The 8,901-nt window shown below is 38.4% G+C and overlaps 1 non-coding gene across 1 annotated transcript; it reads right to left on the bottom strand.

Annotated features, from left to right (window-relative positions):
* Positions 1 to 6,914: 6,914 nt before the first annotated feature.
* On the bottom strand, positions 6,915 to 7,110 carry LOC122644381. The gene has a single exon (XR_006330317.1). It is a non-coding gene; the product is annotated as a U2 spliceosomal RNA (small nuclear RNA).
* Positions 7,111 to 8,901: the final 1,791 nt, after the last annotated feature.

An 8,901-nucleotide genomic window follows, 5' to 3' on the forward strand; every position in this document is an offset into this window, starting at 1 on the left:
CACGCTCTTTTTTTTTTCTCATGGACAAGACCTCTCCTCTTCTCAATCCCTTTCTTCTTCTTCCGTTTTATCCTGGGAGCCCAAGTGGAGAAGCCTTGCCATCACTGTTTCAGCAGTGTCGTCTTCACCGCATTGCAACCCCATCACGAACCAGCAGCTTCATCCATCATTGTAGCGCTCCAATTCTCCACATGCATTTCATCACCATGGAAGATCACCATTGTTGCCCCTGTCGATTAGCCCCATGAGTCACTAAGTATCTTCTGTCTTTAGGTGTAGATGAAACATTGAATTTTGTTAATTAAATTTATAGATGATACATTTGATTGTTTAATGTTAAGACTTATAATTTTATTTCATTGAATGGATTTTATTGCTAAATCTAGTTTAGGGAATTTGTTTTTGTGATTCATCTTTTCTATTCAAGCAATGGTATTCCTGTGATTGTAATTGAAACTGATGATAGTCTATAACTGACCGAACTAAGCGTGCTAAGCCAAAGGCGAAAGATAATAGTGATCGGCAAGATAGGTTATAATTAGGTCGAATTGTAATTTATCATTTTATGGTGTCATTAGGCTTATAGTTGTAATGAACCATAAGTGTATGCCATAAATTAACTAATGAATCAATGTGGATTCGAAACATGAAGACAGTCTCTCTCTTTCATCTCTCAAATTTATTTTTAGTATCCCTTATAATTAATTAAGTTATTATTTTTTTTTAGTTTAATCAAAACCTGAAATGACTATATTTCAGCCTTAGTATTTTAGCCTTCCAGTTCCCATGGATTCGATCCCTATGTATCACTGTTCTATTAGTTCTAATTAGGGTTTATTGTTGGTCACATAACGACACGATCAAATTTTGGTGCCATTGTCAGAATCAAGCACGGTTGCTAAGATTGATTTAGTTGTTTCTTTTTCTATTTCGTTTTTGTTTTAATTTCAGATTAAAAAAAAAAAAAAAAAAAAACACAATCAAAATTTTTCTTTTTAATTTCTTCTTTAGTTTAATTTTAGTTCAGTCTAAGTTGTTTTTATTTTGTTTTGCAGGCAGCCCAGTTTGCAGAGCAAGGACGAGTGCGCCATATTCAGCCTAACTTGTTGAACTTGTATTCATCCCCCTTACACATTTTTTTCCCATTCTTTTATTTTGTTCTCATCATTGTTAAAGCAGAATTTTATTTTCCCTTCCCCTTAAGATCATATGTGTAATTTTCTTTTTATTGGTTATTCATTCTTGAATGTGGCAAAGTTCAAGTGAGGATCGATCATCATTGGAGCTAGGCGTTTTAGGTGTATACCCTATCTCTTCTATTTGATTTGCTTAGTTTAATTTTTTATGTCTTCCCATCTTGGTTGTGAGTCTTATTGTCATTTTTTTTTTTTTTTTATAGTTTTTAGTTTAGTTGATGCTTGGTCGTCGTTCTTGTCATCCTACATTGACCGATTTAGACCTTGAAATTGAGAGAATTTTGCGTTTAATTCAGAAAAATAAAAGAATAGGAGAGAACAAACCAAACCAACGCCCATTGAGTGAGCACTTCACTCCCTCGACCTATATGTCAACTTCATGCATTAGGGTTCCTGTTGTTCAGGCAGCCCAATATGAGATTAATTCCAGTGTTATTCAGATGCTCCCTTCTTTTTATGGACTTAACAATGAGGAACCCTACAAACATTTGGATGAATTTTTAGAGATATGCTCAACTGTTAAAATCCAGAATTTTCGAAAGATGCTCTGAGGTTGATCTTGTTCCCATTTTCCCCCAAGGATAAAGCCAAACAATGGCTCAATTCCTTGGATGCTGTAGTAATCACTACTTGGGTGCAGATGCAACAAGTGTTTCTGAAAAAATATTTTCCCATAGGTCGGATCAATCAAATTAGGCGAGCCATCACTAGCTTTTCGCAAATTGATGGTGAGCAATTTCATGAGACCTAGGAAAGACTTAAGGACCTGATTAGAAAGTGTCCCCATCATGTTGTACCTAAGTGGCAGTTAGTTCAATGCTTTCATGATGGACTGACTGATAGACATAGAACAGATGGTGGATGCTTCTTGTGGAGGTACATTCATGCATAAGAGCGAGAATGAGGCTTGGCAATTGTTTGAGACCCTTAGTGAGAATTCATTGCATCATGTGTCGGCTTCTAGGATTGAAATTCCCATGACTGGATCCCAAAGAAAAGGTGGCCTCTATGAGATGGGCCAATCTATGGCCAGAAACACCAAAGTGGACATGCTCTCTCAGAAGTTAGATCGTTTGTTATCTATAGGGCAGATTCCTAGGCCAACAAATTCTCCTCAAACCTTTCAGGATGTGTGCACTCTTTGCGCCAATCCTTCTCATTATATGAGTGAGTGTCCCTTAGTTGGGTAATTCCCTTAATATGTTCAAGAACAAGCCCAGGTTGCACAGAGTTTCTCTAAACCGTGTAATGATTCATTCTCTAATACCTATAACCTTGGTTGGAGGAACCACCCAAACTTTAGTTGGAAACAACCTAATGGATTCCAGGTTCCACCCTATAGGCAGAATTTTTCCAATCAACAAAATGCCTATAGAGAGCCGCAACAACCACTTCCTCCACCACCTATGAGTTCATCATTAGAGGTAAAGGTCATGCATGCTTTGAATGGGTTAGACCAGAACACTCAGCTCTTACATTCCCATACTCAATCTCTCACTAAGCTAGAAACTCAATTGGATCAGTTAGCTGATGCCATAAGTAGGAGAGAAGAAGGTCAACTACCAAGTCAAGTGGTAGGAAATCCTAACAGTCAGCCTAGTAACCGAGTTTTCCATGAACAAGCTAAGGTAGTCATGACTTTAAGGAGTGGTCGACTATTGGGAACCCCTAAACAGAGTTCCCCTGCAGAGAATTTTGAGAAAGAGGTGAGTCCAGAACCCAATCCTAAAGCTTCCCAAGCTTCTAAGAACCATGAGATTGAACAAGTTGGGGAGGGAAACATCAAGGTTGTTGCACCCCGTCGTCTTCAACTCTTAGAGTTGGAAGAGATGCGCAATGATGCGTATGAGAGTGCACATATTTATAAGGCTAGGACAAAGGCTTTTCATGATAAACATATTGTTCGTAAGTCTTTTGAGGTTAACCAAAAAGTTTGGCATTTCAATTCTAAATTACGCATCTTTCCTGGTAAGCTTCGTTCTTGATGGGATGGCCCCTTTGTGGTCATTAAAGTGTTGCCCCATGGTTCTATTACTATTTAAAATCCTAAAACAGGGCACTCTTTTCAGGTTATTGGGCAACGCCTTAAACCCTATGTGGACGGTATTACAGATGGGCAGGTCATTGAGTCTATTGACTTGATTGACCCGATTTATGAGTTTTCTTGAGCCCCCACTCTTTGTCTGGCTGAAGACAGTAAACTTAGCACTTGTGGGAGGCAACTCACCATTTTGCTTCGGTTTTTGTTTTTCTTAGTTTTTCAGGTAGACAGTAGATAGCCATGGCAAGTGCAGGTTGATGGTCGTAGTGCTCCACTTCATAAGGTTGTATTGCTCCTTTCCTTTGTTTTTATTTGTTTCCCATAGTTTTATACAGCCATAGTCTTTTGCATGCCATTGGGGACATTATCATTTAAGTTGGGGAGGGCACAACTTTGAACTCTGATCTTTATTGCAAATTCATGCTGAAAATTTTCCAATCTAGAGCACTCAATGTCATTATCAGGAGTTATAGCAGGTGATTCTAGAGTTTGTTGATGTTTTTACCAGTTATTTAAACTTAGAACATTATTTCTCTTCCATTGTTGGTTAAATTTTTGCTTGAGATATGGATTTTCATCTTTAGTGAATGTTTATGATGATTCATGTGTAACTATGCAAGCCTTTGTGGTTGAGAATTTTCCAAAATCATGCATTTATGACTTCCTCCTTAGTAACCGGGCCTCTTTGTCACCAGCATTGAGTTTCACATCAAACAGTTGGAATGTCTATTCGAAAAAAAAAAAGTTCCTACTCAGTAACCGGGTCTCTCTGTCACGAACATTGAGCTTCGCATAAAACAGTTGAAAAGTTGAAAAAAAAAAGTTTGACTCTTTAATCCAGTCTTGACTTGTAGCCTATTTGCGTTGAGTAAGTAAGTTCGAGGGGTGTTTTTACACCTAATTCCTTAAAGCCCTCTGCCTTGAGAGTAATTAACCCAAAGCTCGCTAAATGATCCATCTAGAAAGCTTAAAGGTTCAGGACATTACACGGATTGAAGAAGTTTAAATATATATATAATAAAAAAAATTAAAGCATGATAATGAATAGTGGGCTTGTGTAACACCTGAACATTATGACATAGCTTAAGATAAGTGATTTTGAATGCATGAGTAGGAGATGGCTAACTTTGAAGAGTTTCTTGTTCTTTGTTTAGATTTCTGTTAGATTTTATTGACATGCTTAAGGGTCCTTGATATTGATTCATTGATGTACTTGCTTCTAAGTGGTTAAATTAAGCTAAAGAAGTGATAAGCAGAGTAGTTTTTTTTTTTCTTTCACTCGAGGACGAGCAAAAGTGCAAGTTGGGGAGTGTGATTGAGCTATAATTATGCATTGAATTTCTATTTAATTGTTGGTTCCAATTTAATATTTTTGATTTAATTAATTCCGTTTTGCTATGTAATTGTGATTACAGGGTGTTACAGGGTCATGCGCATAAAAGATGCTGAATGGAAGGATTTGATGGGAGAAAGAGGGCCAAGTGGAAAGAGAGTGGAAGGGATTAGAAAGTGGATGGGAGAGTTAGAAATCCTCTAATCTCTCCATCTCTCTCAAACTCTCTTATTTATTTACTCTTTTTTTTTTTTCTCACGGATGAGACTGGAACTCTCTCAATCCATGATCTAGTATAGCAGCCCTTCCATCTTCCACCATTACTTCTCTTCTAAAACCCTTCCTTCTTCCAACGTTTTCTTCCTGGACAACAACTCGCAGAGATCGCCAAGCACACCTCCATCCAGTGCTTCCATTGAGCACCATCGATCAACATTGCATCAATTCAGCCTCTTGCATTTTGACTCCATGGGTCATCGTCTCCAAAGCATCCTCCTGTCGACTCGCACCATGATCACCTAAGTCTTTTGTCTATCCTTAGGTTTAGATGAAATTTTGGTTTATTATTATTAGATTTCTGATTATAAAGCATACTTGATTGTTTGATGTTAAAGTGTGGATGATTTTTAATAAGTTAAATCAGTTTAGAATATTTGCCTCTGTGATTCACTTATTCTATTCAAACAATGGTTTCTCTGTATGTGATGTTTTTTAGCAAACACCGAAGATAGCCTTTAACCAATCAAACTAAGCGTGCCAAGTGAAAGCGATGGACTATAGTGCTTGACAGGATAGGTTATACTTAGGGTAGCCTGGAATCATATTTCTTTTTTGTGGTTGCATTGGAACTTGTAGTTTTAATGAACCGAAGTATGCACCAGAAATTAGGTAATAATGCCAAAATAGATTCAAAGCCTAAGGATAGTTTCTTTTCATTAATTCACATCTTTGTTAATTAGCTTTTACTTAGTTTTAATTTAGTTTTGAATTTTACAAATTTGATTTTCAAAACAACATTCACATCAATTTTAGTAAATTTAGCCTTTCAGTTCCTCGTGGATTCAATCCCTATTTACCACTATTCTAATTAGTTTAATTAGGGTTTATTTACAACTATTCGATCCCTAGTTGAATTCTTGCAAGCCAGCCAAGGCCCATGTCCACCCCCATTCATCAATAGTCCAAGCGGTGAGCATCCGGCCCAAGCCCATTGCTGGATTCCGTTCCCTAAGCCTTTCTATTAACTAAATGGTGATGCGTCATGGAACACCGATCACAAAAATTGTAGGATCGGCTTGATGATTAACTATCCATAGTGGGCTGTTGGAGACCCTTTCGCTATGCGTGGATTTTATCATAGTCGACTCTAATTGCAAAGACCTAATCTCCTCTCTTCAGGGCCTAAGGCAGTCAGTTACTCTATCAGTGCAGCCAATCATTGCAGATATCCTTCATTTAGCCTCTTAATTTGTTAAATGTTCATTATCCTATGTTACTAAAGAATCCAACTTTGTAGTGGATTCTTTGGCCAAGAAGACCATGACTATCACATGTACAACAGTTTGGCTGAAGTCCGCTCTGTGATTGATGGAGTTTTGTAATGCTACACTCAAACCACGTGTCTTTGAATAGACCTTTATTTACGAAAAAAAAAACTCATCCTAAATAATTAATTTAAGCATGTTAAATGGGTCCTAACGGTTCTGCCCCGAGCGCTATCCTTATTGGGTTGTCGATTGTAGACCCATTGGAAAACTAGTCTCAAAACCATGCCATCCTATTTAACAATCAGTCTTAAAACAAGCACCCAAAAGCGTCCTCTTTTTTTATTATTATTTTCTTGTTTTGTAGTTATCTCCTATCGAGGGTCCATAGACCACTACGAGTTGGCATCTTAACTCAAGGAAGGTAGCGAAGGTGTGGGGGATAACAGGATGTACACATCCAATAGGAGAGTCGAACTTGTAACCTCCCTGGACTTAAGCCAGGGCTCTACTGCACTAGCAACGACCACCACACCAAGAAGCGCTTTCTTGAACCATTCTATTCAATAGGACAAGTCAATTTCAGGCTTTAGCATTCTAGACCCAAATTAATCTGTCCCTTTAGAATCCTGCCTCTCCTCCCCGAAACAAGTTCCTTCTGAACTGAAGAACTGTTAAAAGAAAGAGTAGCAGTAACCTCCTTTACTAGCGTTTATTACAGACCACCACCACCAACTGTTAAAGATTAGAATTTAATTTCTAATCTTTTTTAGACATCATGGGAGAGTTTTATTTCTAATCTCACTTAGACATCAACCGATTAGGATCTTTCTTGTAAACAATTTTAAACTTGAATTGGTGGGGGGTACGCTAGGCCCGTGCAGTAGTGCAACGCATGGGCGACGCTTGAAGACCTCGGCAGCAAGCTACCGTGGTGGGCCTTCCCCCTAAAAAAATTAATTTAATATCATGTGGGTCGATGACCCACGTATCAGATATTGAATTGATAAGAACAGATACTACACTTGATCTTAGCCAAAAGGCCGAGAAAGGCAATGGAGGTCACCAACCTATTGCACTTGGGAAGATGTTAGTGTAGGTCAAACTACGGTCCTGGGATCAAGTCATGGTTCCCCAGGGAAACCAATTATAAACCAATTAGGGCATTGCATGCCCTGGGTTAGCCCATGATCGCCCATGGGCGCCCTGTTTAAATTTTAGGGTTTCCCATGGTCGCCCATGGGAACCCTAGTGCATCCCAATTAGGGTTTGGTCTGACAAACCAATGCCCTGCTTTTCTGTTTTGTATCCCACACAATTATGGAATCCTAAACAGATGGAGAAAAATTCATCTCTAATCCATCACATGGAAAGAGGGATCCATCCCATACCCGAATGCGCAACGAAATAAATCAATTCGGGTATCTTTTGCATCCCATGAATAATCAATAATTAAATCAAGAGGAATTCATGAAGAATTGCTAACCTAGTGAGCTTCAAGTGTTGCTCCTCCAATAGACAATGGTTCTTCCTCCAATGAGCGCTCCAAGTAAACACATCTGAACATCCATTGGTGCTACCAAGGTTCTTCAAGTCAATCCCGGATGCTCTCTAGTTCTTCAAGCACAGATATGGGGTTCTCAAACCCTAACTCTCAATTGTAGTAGAGAGAAAGTAGAAGAAGAAGAAGAGAGATCACAAGCGGGAGAGCGAGAGACCAAAAATGTAGGCTAGAGGGGGCCAGACAGAAAACATGGAGTAGTGCCCCTGTGCATTTTCTGGTCCCCTTATATAATTATAGGGTTTAATTAAAAAAGCCTGATAGGATTAGGATTAATCCCTATGAGAGTCTAACTCTCTCTCTCTTTGTTTGGCAGTTCTGTTTAAACTTAAAGTGCTTCAAAAAGGTGAAGAAGTAGAATCTAATAGGGAAAGTTTAATTAGTTACTTTATTTAAATTTATGGATAATTACAATTAGCATCATATCCATTAATTAAATAAAGAACCAATTAATTTAACAAATTTTAAATAACTCCCTATCTGATAACAAATTATCATGTATAACCCCCACTAATCAACACCATCATTATGGAATCTAGGGCATGTACACTTGTACTGCCAAACCCCATTCCATAGTACAGGTCCATATAAGAGTGTATGTGCATCTGATCGGGTCCCGCAAAACTCGATAAAACACTTTGTTCAAATAATCATATATAATCTATTATTTTATGTAAAATAGATTTTTCCAAAACCATTTCCAAAACGGCACTGGATCCAGATTTCGATCCGACCATACACAAATAGTCTCAATCTTGGTGTTCCCCAATCGGGCAGTGGTGACCATGTTGAGTAACTCCTTCACTCACAAAGTGTTCTCGCATTCCCAGAACACCGACTTTGACTCGCTTGAGTCTCAGTCGTTGATGAACCAAAGAATACAATCACACTTTGCAGCGATAGGGTTCCCTCAGGCAAAGGGTGTCGGTGACACATGTTTATCCCTTCCTACATCTGGCAGTAATACATGAGGGAATCAACAAAGTAGGTTCTTCACCAATACACACATCAAACATGTGAGTACTTGCATTCGTACCCTGACATCACATGTCTAGGCATACCCAATGCGACGACCATATGATAAGGATGCCCAACCTAAACCTTAGTCGTGACTACCATTTTAAGTAAAACTTATGGACACATAATGCTCAAAAAGTTTATATTGCATGTGATAATATTAAACTAAAAGGTATAAAAGTTCAATACAAAGTAACACCAGGTTGAACCGGACCGAACCGGGTTTGATGGACACACACAAGTCCAACAATCTCCCACTTGTACATCAA

Source organism: Telopea speciosissima, chromosome 10 (assembly GCF_018873765.1).
Source record: "Telopea speciosissima isolate NSW1024214 ecotype Mountain lineage chromosome 10, Tspe_v1, whole genome shotgun sequence".
NCBI classification, from domain to species: Eukaryota; Viridiplantae; Streptophyta; class Magnoliopsida; order Proteales; family Proteaceae; genus Telopea; species Telopea speciosissima.